The sequence below is a fragment of the Cavia porcellus genome, unplaced genomic scaffold (assembly GCF_034190915.1).
Source record: "Cavia porcellus strain 051 isolate PalLab524CR breed Dunkin Hartley unplaced genomic scaffold, mCavPor4.1 scaffold_30, whole genome shotgun sequence".
NCBI classification, from domain to species: domain Eukaryota; kingdom Metazoa; phylum Chordata; class Mammalia; order Rodentia; family Caviidae; genus Cavia; species Cavia porcellus.
In genome coordinates this window covers 12310308-12329345 of record NW_026947513.1, presented here as the reverse complement: position 1 = coordinate 12329345, position 19038 = coordinate 12310308, and the positions used below count along the sequence as shown (strand labels likewise).

The 19038-nt window shown below is 33.7% G+C and overlaps 1 protein-coding gene and 1 pseudogene across 7 annotated transcripts in view; both read right to left on the bottom strand.

Moving 5' to 3' along the window:
* Positions 1–19038, bottom strand: part of Pcdh7 (protocadherin 7) — a 380883-nt gene that overhangs the window by 224338 nt on the left and 137507 nt on the right. The gene's annotated exons all lie outside the window — the stretch shown is intronic.
* LOC111756044 (U6 spliceosomal RNA) lies at positions 695–795 on the bottom strand (annotated as a pseudogene).

The window sequence follows — 19038 nt, the reverse complement described above, 5'->3', positions numbered from 1 at the left end:
TAATGGGCCAAAATTTGAAATGATTTCTCAAACTCAAAGTGTGCTCTACTACCATTTCCAGGACATCACTACTGGATGGTAAATATGAGCCATCACATTTGTCTAGTGACTTGCACGATTTTAAAGAGATAAATAGCTATATATGTTTTAATTCAGCCTACCTTATTATCATTAATCTTTCATCTAAAACTAAATTATTACACCATAAAGCTTCTTCTAAGGAACATAGGAATTACAGAACTCTAGCCCTGTTACAAAAGTCTGTAAAAATATAAATATATTCAATTAATATCCATATCAAATGCTTTTTGACTTATTTTAATCATATTATTAATCAGTTTTTATAGTATTAAGAGAGATCATTATATAAATTAATAAATATTTTATACTGAGTATTTCCTTTTTTAGTCTTTTTTTAGAGTAGTTACATATAACTTGCTTTTTAAAATTACATTAGTACATTGTCGATACACATAATGATCACATGCATCATAGGGAATTTGTACCTGTACGTGATATATTTTGATTCTTCTTTTTTCCCCACACCCCTCCCCTCCTTTCAACCTCTATTCCCCTCCTTGTTTACAAAGCTTTGGTTCCATTTTTTCCTTTCCTTGTTTCCCCCTCTCCCCTCCCCAGCTCCCCTTCCTATTTGAATACCGTCTTCCTATTTTATACCTTTTAGTTTTTCATAGAAAATCTGGAGCACATCACAAATTTGCATGGCGTCCCTGTGCAGGGAACACGCCAATCTCTGTATCATTCCAATATTTTTTTTTAATCTTAAAAAAAAAAAGAAACGTCCACAAACATTTTGAGGTAAGTACTGAAATACTTGAAGTCAATGAACTATTTGTTTATGACTTCGTGGGCTATCACACTTGAAATATACATGAGATAGCACGGAATGAATGAAGCAAAAGAGGAGCTAATGATTTTCAGTCTTCTGTCTTCTGGGCTCATTAAATTTGTGCATTATCACTAAGAAAGGAAGCTGTGAGGAAGTTTAGTGGTCTGAACTGAGAACTGGCAGGGAGGCAGGACAGAAACAGAAATTGTTTGGCTCACATTTCAAAAGTTGCTGGTGTCCACGAATGTGCAAAGACATGCAAATTGCAAATAATTCACATTTTTGCTTTAAAAATTAATACATAAGATCAGTATAGTAGCACTTAATTAATTATTGCTGCAGGGTACAGTAAATATTTTGAAAAATAGTGCAGGTTTAGCTTTATCAAATTATCCACTCTTCATTAGCATTTTCCACACAATTAGCCTGAATTGGTGTGGTTTTACTGTACCTAATTGGTTAAATTACTGTTTAATTTATGCATCGTATGTAATACTGAAGAAGAAAAATCATTTTTGTTACAAGGATGAAGCTCATAGTATTATGTGACATTTCATAACATTTATAAAAATTGATTAGTTATTTCTAACATTCACAATACTTTAGAACCTAAAGATAAGTTATCACACAAACCACTGAGAGCAGTTCATAATTGGAATAGCTATTCAAATCAACAACAACAAAAAAAAAAAACAAGTAAAATGTATTTGAATAAATAAAAGCTTTCAACTAATAGTTTATATCTGTTCAGCCTCCAGTTTCTCAGCAAGGGTTTAGTTTCTAAGTCCATATAACTAAATTGTAAACTGAATGATCCCTAGATGTCCCAAAATTTGCAGCTCAAAATACAAGTGCAGTATAACCAGATTTAGCTACAAATTGCTCATGATAAAATGAAAAAAATAAAAAATGCCATTAGAATATATTTTTACGGAACAGAGTTCAGAAAGAAACTCCTCATCATTTATAGAGTGAAAATCATTGTTGCTTAGAAGACCGGAAGCCACTCTATTCATACCCTTGACACTGAACCAGAGTTTTAATGTAGCGTGCATTAGATGAAATGGGAAAAATAAAGTATTGATAAGGTTTTGAATTATTGATATACTCTGTTGATAAGGCAAATATCTCCATCTTCTACAAGCCTTGCATTTTCTGAGCTTCATGCATTTGCTGTTATTTCAATTGGTTTATCAAGTAAACTGCTTGAGTAATGGCAGCCTGTAAGATGTTGGGCCTTAGCAAAGCCAGAATTTTTGCTTACTGGCATCATTGTTCCTGTATCTTTTCTTTCTGTCTTTCTTTTCTTATAAAAGAGACAATTTCTATGCCCTTGGATCTTGGACGCTACCCCAGGGGGGGAAAAAAAAAAGAGAGAAAGAGACAAAAGAAAGAAAGAAAGAGAGAGAGAGAGAGAGAGAGAGAGAGAGAGAGAGAGAGAGAGAGAAAGAAAGAAAGAAAGAAAGAAAGAAAGAAAGAAAGAAAGAAAGAAAGAAAGAAAAGACAGACTAAGAATTTTGCCATCAGTTAGCAACAAAATAAGCACTGTTTTGCATCTACTTTGGGAGCAGAGTAAGTTGGAGGAAACAGAATTCATGATGGAAAGGTGGGCAGCGAGGTGGTGAGAGAGACACACCTACATACCCCCCATATAATCTACTCTACTTAGAAGAGCACCATGGGTTTTCATTACCAAGGTGCTTAAAGCTCTTTATTAATCTGGCTTTTTAAATATCATTTACATTTTCTCATCATCTTATATATAGATACATAAAATGTTTGTATTGCTCTATATGGCTGAGAATGTTTCCGTGAATGCTATAGATATATGTACAAAAAAGCAGGGAAAATACACAAAAATACAGCAGATCATGTACTGTCTGACCTCCTGAAAAGTCTGAGAGGTTTTCCACAGCACTGGCTTCTGTCTTCTCTTGCACTTTCCACTACTACTGTTGCAAAACTGGTATTAATTATTTCTGATTAAATTAGCATGTTCCCATTGTCCATGTTACAATTTGTTTTTAAAAACTCAAAAGAATAATCACCCCAAGTAGAAGATGAAACGTAAGTACGACATAATATAATAATAAAAATGAGTTGATGTAATACAAGTAAATATAACCTTTAACAATACACTCTTTCTAAATAAAATTCTAAGTTTTGTGTATGTTGCTTCTTTCTCATAAAAAAAAATATGTTCTATTACTACAAATTTGTAGAGAATGAATCTTGGTTTCAGAAATGCTTCCTAAGCTTTACTCAAGTATACAACATAAAGTTAATTTCTAGACCTTTCTTTTCACAGTGCTGCTTGGTCACCTTACTGTAATCACATGATCATATCAGAATGCACACTTTTCTCATCAAGTACTGCTTATGACCAATGCTTACAACTGAAAGATCATGTACTCTGATTAAACTATAAGACTGCGACCTTAAAATATAAATCTTTCCTGTAATCCCAGCTACACACAAGGCTTACAGTAAGGTTACCAGTGCCTGTTTGAGCGGGGCAATTTAGTAAGACCCTTTCTCAAAAGAAAGCAAAAACGGCTGAAGATGGGTTCAAACTGCAGCATCACAAAGAAAAAAAAAAAAAACAACAAAAAACAAAAACAAAAACAAAAACAAAAAAAACAGACAAAAAAACCCACTTTTTTTTTTTAGAGTAAATGGTCCCTGGATTAGACTGGAATCAAGGCTTTAATACCACACTCAAACAAACTGAATTTTTCTAGAAAGCTAGAAAACTAGGGCGACTGGTAAATATTGCTCACCAGTATACACTTCTCCATGGACAGTGGGATTATCCATTCCTAACAAATTCACTCTTGATATGATTTTACAGCAGCACAGTTGTTTGCTCCAGGATATTGTGGTCTGGTCTAGTACAGCCCAAAGTCAGCCTAAAACAGCTGGAAAGCAAATTCAAGCACCTCTGAAGTCCCACATTTTCCCTAAAGATGATCCTTTATCGGTTATGTCCAATTTCCTGAATAAATAATGTCTTAACAAATAAAAAAAATAAGTAGGAAATAATTCATTAACGGATAATCTGGGGACAACTGAAAAATCTGCTTTCAATTCTTCAGTACCTATGCTGTCACTTACAACAGTAAGAGCATTTGGACCAGCAGTGGACTTCCTCAGCCATATTTAGCTTGTGAACTCTTGCTAAAGACATCCTGAAACACACCACTCTCTATAAACACCTAATCTAAAATAGTCAACATGGTGAGATACGCAGGTGTGTGTAAGAAAAAGACAGTTCTCCTATGGAAGACACTTGGTCTCTCAATTAGTGAAGTAAACAGTGTATTTTAATTAAATAAAATTCACCTTTTGTTTCACCCATAAATGAAATTTTATTTCTGGGAAACATAGCTACAAGTTTCTTTGCCAGATACTTATATTCAACTGAATAACCCTATCACCAGAAGACTGAATCTTTCAAGCCACACAAATACTATGGGAAATTTCTGTAGAAAGATTATCTCACATGCATGCAAATCTGAAGGTGTGTTAAACTTATTACTTTAAAACCAAATTCTAAAATATCTATAAGAAGCCAGGCATGGTGGTTCACTCCTGTAAAACCTGTGCTCAGGAGGCTGAGCAGGAGGATCACTGCAAGTTCAAGACCAGCCTGACTGAAAATGAGCCCCCAAACAGCCTGAACTGTACAGCAAGACCTTGTCTCAACACACACACACACACACACACACACACACACACACACACACACACACACACAAGTTAAATCACTACAAGAGAATGGAGAAATAGAAAGATAAGCATTGTTCTTTCCATACCAATATACTGGATATATGAGATACTATGAAATTTAACTGTCACATGTATGCCAATATACAATACATATGACTTATCATTTCTCCAAAGGAAAGAATGTAAATGTTTTGGAAAATAAAAGTAAGTTGATCTATTAAGTTACCACAAGCCTTCAAACACAATAACAACAGTGTCTTGGAGAATTTAAAAATTACTGAAAATAGTGTCTTTTTAAGTTGTTTCTGTCACAGAAAACAAATTAAATTTTATTCAGTGTTTCTAATTATGAGATTATATTCTATGTGAAGAAAAGATAGAGTGACAGTTAAGTTCTTGAAAAGATCACATAAAATTTGTTACAAAAATGACTGTAACATATTCCTATAACATATTAACCAGTGATAATTTCACATCACCATGCTAGTCAGGACACAGAAACAGTTGCTATATGACCTATTTAATTTTGGTAAGCAGAAGTGGCTTAGGTAAACAGGAAATGAAATACTAGTGACAGGGTTTAGTTCGGGCATGTAACTGACAACTCATGAGTATTCTGATCCATGAAAACATCTACCAATTTATTTTCTACAATTTGTAAAATAAAATTCAATTATATAGATACTTTCTGTATTATTCTCTATATGCATTACATGCAACATCAAAAAAAAAGAAAATTCACATGAACATAGTAGATGTGATTGTTCTTATTACAAAAATGTTTTTTTAATTGCCTGTGACCACTATTTAAACGCATTAAAGAAAAGGTACCTGGTATACTATGTATGTTTCTGCATAAAGTTATGCAATGGAATTTACTGTATAAACATATGGCTCAGAAATTCTGTTTAGAGGGATTCTCTTCTCTGAGAATATTATTTGATTTAATTTCTACTTCTCAGTGAAATAATGCAATATTAGTAGTTCATTTAATTTAGGAACAATGATATAGAGTCATTCTACCCTTCTCATGTATGGATTACATCTGTATTCAGGTAAGAGTCTCTCTGCACAGTCTACTTGACAAATAATGAATATTTTCTATCAATCTTCATTCATATTTTAACTAATAAGATATTCAGTGTAAAACTGCATGAAAAAAACATTAATATATTTGATATTTATACTTTTTGGCAGACTGTGGCACTTTTCCTATATATTATATATCAGTTGTTAACATTTTCTGGACAGCATTCCACACACCAAGTTAGGTGAAATTCTGACAGGTCCTATAAGCACACGAAGACCATCACATTCCCATTCACCCATCATGGTTTCTGGAGTCATTAATATTCTGGACACTCTGGAAAGTAAAATCGTAAATCTTAATAGAAAAATAAAAGTCAACTGTAAACTTTGGAAGAAAAGCAAAATTAAAATAAAAATATCTAAGAACCAACTAATCAATAGTAACATGAAATTATTTAGGAGCATTACATTAATGATTAAATGAATTGTGGAAATTTTCTTCCCATTCAAATATACCTTTAGAAACACTATTTTTTCAAAGAAATATTGGTATAAAGCACGTTTGTCTTAACAATATACTTTCTGTTTTTTAAAGAAATCTATGATATTATTGATTCTTTTTCCCATCCAATTTGAAAACTATAAACTAATGACCTGAATTCCATTAATGTATACCAAGTGAGATAAACTCTTATAAAACAATCTCAAATCTTCATGGGAATAGAGTAAAATGTATATTTAGATTTAAGTGTGCAGAACAATTGAATTTTAGCAATTGATATTGCTTACAGGATGATCAAAAAATAATGTGATGAGTTTGATGCAATTCTATTTTTTAGAAAGCATACAAAACAAGATACATTAGAAATGATACACTAGTACTGTACAAAGTATTTGTGCTAAGCATGCAATTAAAATAAAATTACTAAGTGTGTAAGACATTTTTTCTACCTTCTCACCTTCAGAATCCTTCAAATTAAATAAGGAAGAATTATATTAAATGAAAACTCAGACACACTGAGAATATAAATTATAATTCTTTGCAGTGCTTTTTATTTTCTATGGCTAAAAGGGATCTCTATAAATACTGGTCAAAAGCAAATTTTACTCTGAAGGTTCTATTTCTGAAAATCTATTAAGAATAACTCCATCTTAAAATTTAAATCACGAGAGAAAAATGCTGCATACACACCATCACAGAAACATATAGCAGCCTTTTCTCTGATGTGTCTCCTGACACACAAGCTGCATTGAATAATACTCAGTATGCCCTCAGTACGCAGCAGCAGTGCCCGGCTGTCACACAATCATTTATGTATGTGTTTATCTGCATTTTAAGACTCTTCATCTTATTAAATTAAGGCCAATCTTGTTTTTCAGTTCTGAGATGATGCCCCTGTAGCCTAAAAGTAATGCTTGTGTCACCTTTAATTCATGTGTTGAATCCTATTCACCAAGACGATGGTATTGAAAGGTGTGTTTATTGAGAGGTGACAAGATCACGAAACTGGAGCCCCTGTGAATAAAATCAGTGCCTTTAAGAGGCCCCACAACTGCCTCTTCCACGTGTAAGGATTCAGCAAGAAGGTGCCACCTATGCAGGAAAGACATCAAGTCTGTGGACAACTTCTTGCAACTTGATCATACACTCCCTAGCCTCCAGAAGTTTGAGAAATAAATGGCTATTGTTAATAATCCAGATTATGACATTTTGCTATAGCATCCTTAAAACAACAGGACTGAGACAGATGCTGAGCAGATTGTATTATACAGATACATACATATATATTCTTTTGTATAATACCAATGCAAAATATATGATAGTATTTTCTGCAAGTCTAACACTACTGATACCACTGTTACATTATTTTAGATTCTAAAATGTTGCGTTTGGTTTAAAATCAAAATTCTATAGCTTCTATCATCTTTATAAATAAACAAGTAGTTATATATGCATACAATATCTTTATATGACATATATGTTATTTTTCAAACTATATTTAAATAATTTTTGAAATAATCTGTTATTTTTCCACCCTGGTATAAATGTTCATTAATGCTCCTTCACTTTTAATACATTAACTCTACATAATTTTCTGAGTGGTGCTCTAGTAATTTATACTGTTTGCAAACTTAGTTGAATATGGATAACCTCAAACACACTCAAAGTGTAATTTTCAACACACACATTATCTAGTATCTGGAAACATGTACTAAAGAGTAAGCCAGCTCCAACCACTTCAAATCCATTTCCTTCTCTTACAAATTACTAGGAAGCAATCTTAGACATAATTTATTTTGCCAATATTTTACAGTCCATTTTTATGAATTATTTGAACCAAGCCACATACTGTTTGTTTGTTTGTTTGTTTGTTTTGGTACCAGGAATCAAACACTTCACCACATGCTTGCCAGGCAGGTGCTTATGCTGCTGAGCTAAATCACCAGCCCCCCAAAACACACACATCTGTCATTCACCTCATTAACAAAGTTTGTGAGGAGAGTGAGTGGGGATTGAGACTAGAGAGTACTAAACTACATCTCAGCATTTATATATATATATATATATATATATATATATATATATATATATTTTTTTTTTTTAATTTTGAAACAAGTTTTCACTATGTTGCCCAGATTGGCCTCAAACTTGAATCTTCATCCTTAGCCTCCAAGGCATTTGGAATATGTACAGGCACCACCATACATGGCAAAAGCAACACTTTAAAACTAGAGAACATTCAGTGAATATTCACATTGTCAGTTGTTTCATTCATGTAATAATCTGTCTAACGTCTAAAAAGGTCTGTACATGATACAATAAAAACAATCGCTCTGCCTCTTAATCCACACATACCTCCCTACATCACTCTGTGATAGCCTTGGACTTACTTGTTGAAGAACAGAGGTGTCTTTTCCTTTCTCCCTTAGATTTTGTTTTATTTTCTGAGCTATGCTATTCACAGTCTGGATGTTGTTCATTAGTTTCTTGTGGTCAAGTTTAATATACCAGTCTCTTGGATTGTCTGCATATTTATTTCTGTTCTTGATTAAATTATTTCATAGAAAGCGTTTACAGTATTTTAATTTTTAAAGTTTGGTGAGTCAACTATATAAATGAATTTTGAAAAGAAAACACTTGTTTTTTCTACTATGAAAATGAGACATATTCTAAATGAACAAACGTTTCTACAGATGCAGGTTGTTTTGTCTACCTGTTCCAGTGCTCAGACTTTCATATCTAAGACTGAATGTGCCTGTCTTTGTGGTCTGCATCATACTTAAGTTTTTGAACAGAAAATCAAATTATCATATGTCAAATTGTGTTTATATTTGTTTCATGGTTTTTCAAGAAAAATGCAATAGAAAACAAAAGAAATGTATCCTCTTATGTATCCCATGTAGATCTATAGCACAACACTGTATTCTCTAGATAATGAATGTCTGTTTACGTAGTTCTGTAGTCCTAAATTGTGTTTGGCACTTGACAATGTGATTCATTCTACTGGAGAGAGCACCATTTATTGAATGTCTACTATATTTCAGTTCTGTGGAGTGTTAGGCTATAAAGATGAACTACACAAGCAGGCAGTATAAAGTACAGAAAAGAGACACAAAGGATTTCTGCTTCAGTCTTCTAAAGATATAAGTGTGCATACAGCAATTCTTGCTTCAAGAAATCAAATGAAGGAAACAATGATTATTTCAAGAAATTCCATATCCCTGCTATTAAAAAGAGTTTATTATTTAGCCATATCTAGCTTAACATATCATTACTTTATTAGCAAAACAAACAAACAAAAAAGATTGTCCTTATTCTTAGCTTGTAAATGACCCACCCACACACACTCACAAACAGAAAGAGTAACAATTTGGGGCCATGCACTATTGCAAGTTTTTATATCTATTAACTAATTTAGCTAGTCTAACAGTTAATGCATACATAAAAAATACCACAGGTGAGAAAATAATTCCAGCCACTTGCCTAATGTTTTACAGCAGTAAGTGACACAGCCAAGAGGCAAAGGGGAGAGGCATGGTTGCAGAGTCTGAGTCTTAGCCAATATGTTACGCTACCTCTTTATGCAAGTGTGTATTGAAAAAGAAAGAAAAATAATCTAACTGTACATAAGGCACGGAGTCATATTGCTTTGGATAGGTTTGGGATCCACAGCTTACTACAAAGTATCCCATGACTTTTCTGTTTGTTTGTAAAATGTAACAACAATCCTACTTACTGCCAATGGGTGCCTTAAGGATTCACAGAAATTCTCATATAGCATTTGACAGATATTAAAGTGCTCAAAGTTGTCAGCTATTATTTTTATCCATACGTGTCCCAGACCATAAGTAATAGTATTCAGAATTTGTGTTAAATGAAATCAGCAACTACTTCTAACACATAACATTAAAAAGGAAAGAAAAGGAGGTATTAGGAGAAATACTCCCTATTCTCTTCCCTACAGGAAAACAAAGCTGAAAAGGAGAAGGAAATTAGGTAAAGGGAACAAATTTTATAATAAAGGTAAAGGAATACTGGCTACTTTCAGTGATCTCACTTAATATTAGCTGACACATTAAAGAAGTATTTGGTCATCATACAACAGAAAACTGACCCGTGTTGATTATTGAAAATCACAGTCAGCAATGGGAAAATGAAGAAAGATTGAAACCATATCTCCTTGACATTCTTCTGTACTAGCACTTTTTCAGTTTAGAAAGTCATGCTATCATTTTCTGTGGACTGTCATCACGATTTTAAGAATGGAAAGGAGAAAACATTTCAATACACATGCCATATTCTATTGGATGCAAGTTGTGTAGTCATATGTATATGTGTACATCCATGAGTCTACTGAGTTTTCATGGAAGTTGTTCTTTTTAATTTCTACAGCAGCCAAAACCACTGGAAATCCTCAGTAATGTGTCACACTCCTCATGTTTCTGTGGTTCTCCATCAAAACATATATGTGGATGCTCCAAACTGCTGAGGTCAAGATCCAATAGGTCTACACACATTATAAAAACATTTCAAGGAAAAAATATTTACAGGTATAGTAGCACATGGCTATTTAGTCTTGCTCACATTCCCAGGAACTGCTTAGATAATTTTGGTTGGTGATGTTTATACTAACAAGCTGAGTAGGCTGACACATCAATTAAACTTTATATTCCTTGCATTTTTCCTCTATAAAAAAGAGAGCAATTCATTCCCTCTAATTACCTCTGTTGAACTCTGAGCCACTTATGCAAAAGTCAGTTGAGTGATTTAGAGAGAATCCGGAGAGAGGAGTGTGTGTGAGTGTGTGTGTGTGTGTGTGTGTGTGTTTGCATGTGTGCACATGCAGCAGTTCATCAGTAAATTCCAATGCTCAAGAAGCAAAAAGCAGAGCATCAGATATCAGGGCAAAATATGTACTACATTCAAAAAGCTAGCACCTCTCCTTAAAATCAAGGAATGTTGCTTATCTCCTGGCTGAATTTATGGACATTTCCAAGGATAAAGTGATAAAGTGAAATTTACAAAACTTGAGAGTTACCACAGATACACAAAGACATTAGGATTGGCTGGGGATATAGCTCAGAGGCATGAGTGCCTGTCAAGCAAGCACAAGGTCCTGAGTTGTGATTCCTGGTACAGAAAACAAAAACAAAACAAAATAACACAAAGGAATGCCAGGTACGAAGCACCTCTTGCTAACCCCTGGCATGGGTTCAATTCCCAGTAATTGCAGCTATTGCTATTTCTGACTTCCATAACCAAAAGTTTTATTTTGTTCTTATTTTCTTTCAGTCCTTCAAACAGTAGGGTATGCAATGAAAGATTTATTTCCCCTCATGACTAAAGCTAAAAGATGGTAGATTCACCAACCAAATATTTTATTTATTTGACCAACTGCTACAAAGAAAAGAGGTTTCTGTGAAACAGTTGAAAGTCATTCTCAGCATTACAGACCCCAAATTGTGACACTGGAATAAGACCTGTGTCCCCATGGGGTGGCTTTTTGTCCTAATCCGCTCGCTGCCTCTTAGCCAGTCACACTATCAGTGTTAAAAACACACAGGTTTATGTATGACCTCTATTTATGTCTCAGATTTTTTTTCAGAATAAAAATAAATAAGTAATGGGGAAAATGTTTTGGCTTTGGGAAAACACACAAAAATCCAATCTCATCAATTTAAGGACTATTTCTAAGGGTTAGTTTCAAACAACACCGCTAAAAAATGTGAGGGTGAAAGCTACAAGTCACATAAATGAAGATTCAATTTTGGCCAATTTTAACTTAATATGAGAGCAGCAGATGGTGTGACTTATTGAAAGCACTTTTCAATTTTCTGGGCAAAGTAATTTCTTAAATGAAAGGGCTCCTTTAGGCACGCAAACACCATATTCTGAAGCTGTTAAGAGACCTAACTGCAGTCACAAAACTGGAAATGGTGGTCGAAGACAGCTAGAACTCAGACAAATAGCCTCCTAATTTGTGCTAGCGCTGACACAAATTCTCAATGCTTGTTGTAAATGTGAATGTTTGTTTCCATGTGTGTTTAGTTATGGGTACTTGTTCTTTTGCTTTGCTGGGAGCCATCCCTCTTCTCATTGTGGGAGAAAATATAATCTCCAAATGAAATCCTTTCCCTCTTAACTTCCTGTCCTTGTGGGATGTATCACCCCCATTAACAACTTGAGAGCTGGTAACAAGACTTGTTCTAGTTCACTTTCTCCACGTTGATCTTTATACAGTGATGAGTCTGCACGGAGACCATCGTCTATGAGTTTTTCCATACTCTTGCTCAAAGAAATTAATGTGGTTCATCAATTTCCCTTGAACATCAAGGGATGTGGTTCAGTGAAGGCTAAGTTGATAGAATCAAAAATAAGAAAATTTGACTTTCTGAAGACCACCATGGAAAATGATCAGTAATCCCCCAAAGAAAACAGCAGGGAGAAGAGATGAAGAGAACAAGTTTTATGCCTTTGTTCAAGTCCCAGATCCAGCCATAACTGTGGTTTAATGGGACGGTCAGTTAAATGTGACAATCAATTTAATCTTGTATTCTCCATGTTTGTCCTATATCAGTTCACATCTCCTTGTTCTGATTTTGTTATTGTGGATTATTTTTTCTACTCAAAGTGGAAACCTTTTGATTGCGATTTTGCCAGAAGAATGGTTGGCTAATAAGCTTTTATATAGTTTGAAAAAATAACTGGGTCAGTGAAAAAATGAGAATAAACAGTCAAAAAATAGAACTCGTGTTCCTAAGCTTTGTTGCTTTATTTGTACAAGTTGTATCGCACAATTCAGATACCTCAGTGAATAAAGAATCTATTAGATATTTAATAGAGGTGTTTATATTGTGCTATGTTAATGCTGATTTTAGTTTTTCACTGAATCACAACTATGATACCTCTGTGTGCTACAACAGTTACGCATTGCCTACACAATGCATTAAAGCCATGTGATGAAAACTTAGTTATTTAGACTGTTTTAATGAAGCTGTTTAAAGGAAAAGTCTTTTGTAAAATAAACTTTTTATTGAGAAATTGAAAGCTGAGTTGTTCACTTTTTTATAGACTCTTGCTTTCATGACTACAAATAATGATCACTTAAATAGTGAGACCTTAGAAGGAAAACATACATTGCCTTTTTTCATTTTACCATAGTTAGTCAAACATGTTGGATTTCTTCAACTCTTCTTAGGCATTCAGTATATTTTGCCAAGAAGTTAAAATCTGTCCTAAATCAAGAATTACCTCAAGGACATCCTATTGAGTTGGTTTAAAAATTTGATTAAGAATGGGGGTTTCAAACATTAGATTCTGAAATAAGAATTACAAGTGAAGTTTACAGAATTTGTAAAACACTGAAATTCTATGCAGAATAGTTTAGAAACATGTGTCTGGATGTTTTATATTTCAAGGGAAATAATTTTAACTTTTGTCAAATTTCAAATAAGTCCATAATCTAAAAAAAGTTATTAAACAGGAATAAACAGAGGAATTTTGAAATTTAAGAGATACTATTTTATTGTCTTATAGCTTTGATGTTCTATGTTATCAACAACCATTCTCAGTGCAATATCAGTAATTGCAGGTGGCAGAGTTATGAATATGTAAAATCAACCAGGACATAATCCATTTAACATTGTATATCATCATGGCAATAATTACATTATTGTTCTGTAGTCAGGTTCCCAGCCAGGAAGCACTATCTACGTGAGATCTAAATGAAAGAAGCATTTCTCATAATATCACAAGTAAGCTCAGTACAGATAGAACTCAACCAAAATCCCAACTTATAAACTTTTAAGGATACTAAATGGTAAGAATTCAGGACTTCAGAAAAATATGTTGCAAAAATATACTAGTGAGCACTGTTTTAAAATTTAAAACTACCTTACATAAAAGTGTTCCTCGGAGCTGGGGATTTAGCTCAATGGCATAAGTGCCTGCCTTACGAGCAGGCAGTCATGAGTTCGATCCCCGGTACTGATAAAAAGGAAAAAGACAAAAAAAAAAAAAAAAAAAATGTTCCTCGTTGCATATTCAGTTATGTTAGTCTCAAAAAGCAATCACTCTTGGTGTTTTCACGTGCAGAAATTAGAGGCAATTGAATGTTTCAATTCATTCATTGGAGAGAAAAATAAATAAAAGAACCAAGAAATTAGAGGAAAAAAAAAAAAAAAAACCAAGAGTAAAGAAAAGGAAAGACCAAAGAAGGGAGAAAGTGTAGGAAGGAGAAACAGAGAGAAAGAGAGCCAAGGATTTAGCTCAGTGGCAAGTGCAGGGTTGTGAGTTTGATCCCTGGTACCAAAAAAAAGAAAAGAAAAGAGGGGTGCAAATAGAATTGGAAGGTTGTTTTACATTATCTTCAGTTTTCACAGAAATCATAATCTATTTTAGTGCCTTTAATTTTACTCCATTTCTATTATCTTACAGCATTTAAGGTATGTTTTGTCTAAATGTTGTTAAAGTGCACACTTTTGATACTTTTCTTCAGCTAGCAATTTTAGGGGATTGGTGATTAGGCTACCATAACAAAGACACCAAATAGCAACCACCAGAAGCAAAAGGTAGTTTTAAAGGTCGTTAAAATGATAGGAATGCTGGGCATGGTGGCCCACATTTGTGATTGCTTCCAGTTTGAAGCCAGCCTGAGCTACATAGTGAGTTCAAGGCCAATCTGAATTACATAGTGAAACTCTTGTCTCAAAACAAAAACAAAAACAAACAAAAGAGAAATAATAACAACAGGAATATATTTATATTATAGCAAAATCCAAGGTGAATGCTCTAAACTGGCAGGAAGTCTATGCTTCATTTAGTTTATGTCAGTGTTACAATAAATCCTAGTAACTAAAGTTAAACCCTGACTCTTTTACCAATAGAATACTTGCTGTCTTTCTCAGACTCTCTTTAAAGTAAGTGTAACTATGAGTTTCCACACCAGTTTGTTCATATTGAGTCATTTTTGTTATAAGTAAAATAAACTAAGGCACAATAGTTTCCATTAAGAAAAAACCATGCACAAAACTATCTCCAAAATTTATACTTATGTAAGTAACCAAATTAACATATAGAAACAAGAATCAGCAAGTGACACCTTTCCATTTAAATCTATTTGGTCAATTGTCCAAGAACAGGAAATGTTGACAAAAAGCTCTATGTACTGAAATTTCCACTGCATCAACTAGCATAAAAATAAGAATGAACCTCAGGGGAAACAGTAAAAAAATAAAATAAAATAAAATAAAAAAGACAGAGTATAAAGCAATATGCCTGAGCACTGATGTCAGAGATATAAATTATGTGAGTGATGTCAGCAAGGTAAGAAGAGAGAAAGAGAGACAGAGACAGAGAGACAGAAAGAGACAAAGACAGAGAGACAGACAGAGAGGGCCAGCAGAGAGGAAGGCAGCGTGGTAACAGATCTGCCTATATCATGGGCTTGCTGCCTACTTTCTCTCAGTTCACGGTGCATTTTACTTTATTTTTATTACATAATGTTGCCTGGGGCACGTCTTCCTTTCATAGCTACAAACTTCAGTCTTTTGCAGCCCATCTTCACTAATCAATACACAAGGAGGTGCCAGAGTAATTTCCTTTTCACAAGACTTTACCATTTCCTGACACTTTTCACATTTCTTTCCTAATTATTTTCGGATTTTGACACCAGATAGAGAGTTCCTGTCCTCTCTCACAGGCATTCACCCTTCACAGGTGGGCCAACTTTTGCTCAGTCCTAGTCTGTCAAGCTTTTCTGTCGCAACCTTTATTTGCTTCTGTCACACTCCTAAAGCTATGAGCTATAACCCAATTCGTCTTTACATTCTAAGCAGGCTCTTTTATTCTCATATCAGCATCATTCCAATAAAACATTCTTTAAAAACTTTTGTAAGACCTCTCAGTCACTAGTGAAGACTCTGCCTGGGGGAAAAATGTTAGAAACAAGAACATATTAACCCCTATCAGGAGTGGTGAAGATATTACAAATTATATGTCAAAGGTAAGGGACCCATAGCTCCGGTATAGGTGCCTATGTAAATGTTCTTCTGTTATCTAAAGTAATTTTCTCAGTTAAAGTAATTTTAAACTAACGCTCTTAATAATTATACTTCAAAATTTACATGCAGGCTCCTTATACAAATACATGGTATTGTAATCCTTTTGAATGTGTTCCACATAATGGATGGATCTACATTATTATCATGTACACCCACTTTACTTTGAGACATTTTTGGATCTTAAATATAAAAAGTACTAAGAACAGTTGTTCTAACTTCTCACATTTTATACAAATTAATTCCAAAATAAACATATATTTAATGTACCACACACTTGATATATGTTTACTGCAATGTTACCTATAAATAATTTTCATCCTGATGAATTTTCTTGTTTACTAGATAATAAAAGATAAGAATATTAACACGATGGATTGATATTACTGCTACTGCAATATGTTACCTTTTGGGGCTGGGTTGGGGAGCGTATGAGCAGCCAGGGAATGTACTGATTTAGATTGCCGAAGACTGACTAATTCTTCACGGATGTCACAGGAACAGCATCAGTACTTAGAAATGTTACGGATATACTTGGTTAGAGGTAACAAATGCTTTTTGGAGACAAATCCAACATCAGAAGCTACTTATGTAACTGTAAAAAAGCTCATGACTGAAAACCAGAGAAACTAATTTTCACCCTAACTTACATGACAGAAGGGAATGTTCACAGGTCTTGCTGAAATTAGCAACCTAGTGTCTGCCCAACACCAGGACTTCTTAATAAATCTTTGCTGAATGAATAAACGGCAACTAAGTGTGCGAGATTCATGAAAAATGGGATTAATGGTGCACTTCCGTAACTAAAAACCTTATGCTAAAAACTAAAAATGCAAGTATGCCATCAGCTGACCCTCTAACACTCCTGCACGTGTAATTCAAATGAGTCCAGGACTTAGAAGCTTTCAGGATTCCCACTAGAAAGAGAGGGGAAAGAGAATACACTTGAGACAATGTTCTGGTTCAGAATCAGACACAAAAGTTAAATTCACACTGCTGTTCTAAGTCCGTATCCTCTCATCCCTATCACTGTGATGTAGATTTCTACATAATATCTGATAAGGATTAAATTAAATCTCCCCAAATCCTTATGTTGTAGTCCAAAAGTCCTGCATATCAGGTACAGCCTTATTTGGAAAAAGCATCTATGCAGAAGTAGTCAAGTCAAAGTGAGTTCATTGGGGTGAACTGTAATATATATAATTGGCGTCCCTAGGAAAAGAGGAATCTTGAACACAGATGTGTGCACACAGGCAGAACGCCATGTGAACCTGAAGACAGTTACTCACACTGGAGAGAAAACTTGGAACAGCTCCTTCCTCAGAACAGGCAAAAAGAATCAAACCTGAGAACAAGTTAACTTTGGACTTCCTGCTTCCAGAACTGTGAGACGATAAATTTCTGTTTTTAGGTCACTTTTGTTTTTACAAGCCTTATGACTAACTTGGATCTAAGGTCCTAGCTCTAAAAAAACAAAGTAATGGAGAAGCGTGATCTCAACAAGCTCTGAACAAAATCTATTGGATGGAAATAGGAAAAAACTACCAGAAGAAGGTACGGGAATTTGCATGGTATATAAAGTCTGACAGCTAGCTTAGGCCACAGTATATATTCAAAAGCCACAGTTAAAAAGAGAGTAACAATAAAGTTAAAGCTTCAACAATTGTAATTGAAGAAGAAATTACAAATGAGTTAATGATGCCAACTGGCCAAATATTGGTCTCTGTTATGATAAAAAGGGAGAAGATATTTCATTATTTACACTGTATGTAAATAAGTAAACAATAATACTTTATTTCTCCTAATTTTACTTTATAAAAGTCAACTTAATTGGATTAAAATAACTAATATATTTGTAAGCCATTACATTGCAGGGATCTTTCCAATGCTGTTAAGGTTATTCACACTTTTATTATTTCAATAAATTACCAATTTAAAAACAAACTACATTTCTGTTATTTATAGTTAACTGAACCAGTAGTAAGTGGCACTTGTGTCACAAACATGGGCTTTATCAAATGCCAATTGCAACGTAGAAATCAAAATAATCAGTTTCATTATGAATTTCATGACCTGCTGCGTATGCTGCAAAGCCACTAACTGAACAATCAGGAATATAATCTGCATCCACTTTTAATTTAATAAAAGTAAGAATATAACCACATGATCATCATAATCTTCTATGAAGTTCTCACTATTTAGAAATATATTCTCAAGTTAAATTGGTATTTTTAATTTACTAATATAAGTATATTGTTTTAATTAGTGTGTACTATTTTTGATTTACTAGTTTAATGATAGTCTACATTATGATCAATTTTCAACCTTGATTTTGAATAGAACAGGAGATATTTCTGTCAGTCACTATGTTAATGTGGACAAGGAAAATAGATTATCTATTTCTTGTCATATATTCTTAAAAACTTTTCAATTACACATAAACAAAATATTATGCAATTTCCTTTATTTGTTCACTAGAAATAACATCCACAGTTTTAGATATAATAAGTAAATATTTTATTTCAAAGTAGGTTCTATATGAAAATTCCATTTTCTTTAATATCTAATTTTAACATGGGTGAACAATTTTAACTAATTTTAACTTGGGGCACAGCATAGCTGGAGGACAAAGTAAGGGTTCCCCAGGAGTCTGGTGCTCTTGTCTTCTCTAGCTGAACAGGAATGCATAGACAATAAAAGAGAAACTCTTCTTTTGTTGCAATCGGACTGATAACAGAAAAGGACAAACTTAGGCCTGAATAGTCATCTTGTGTTCATTTAGATCACACTTTGACATGAATTCAGCAAAATTAAAATTAATAATACATACTACTGCTGAGTAACAAGGAAAGCGAATTATAACAATAATG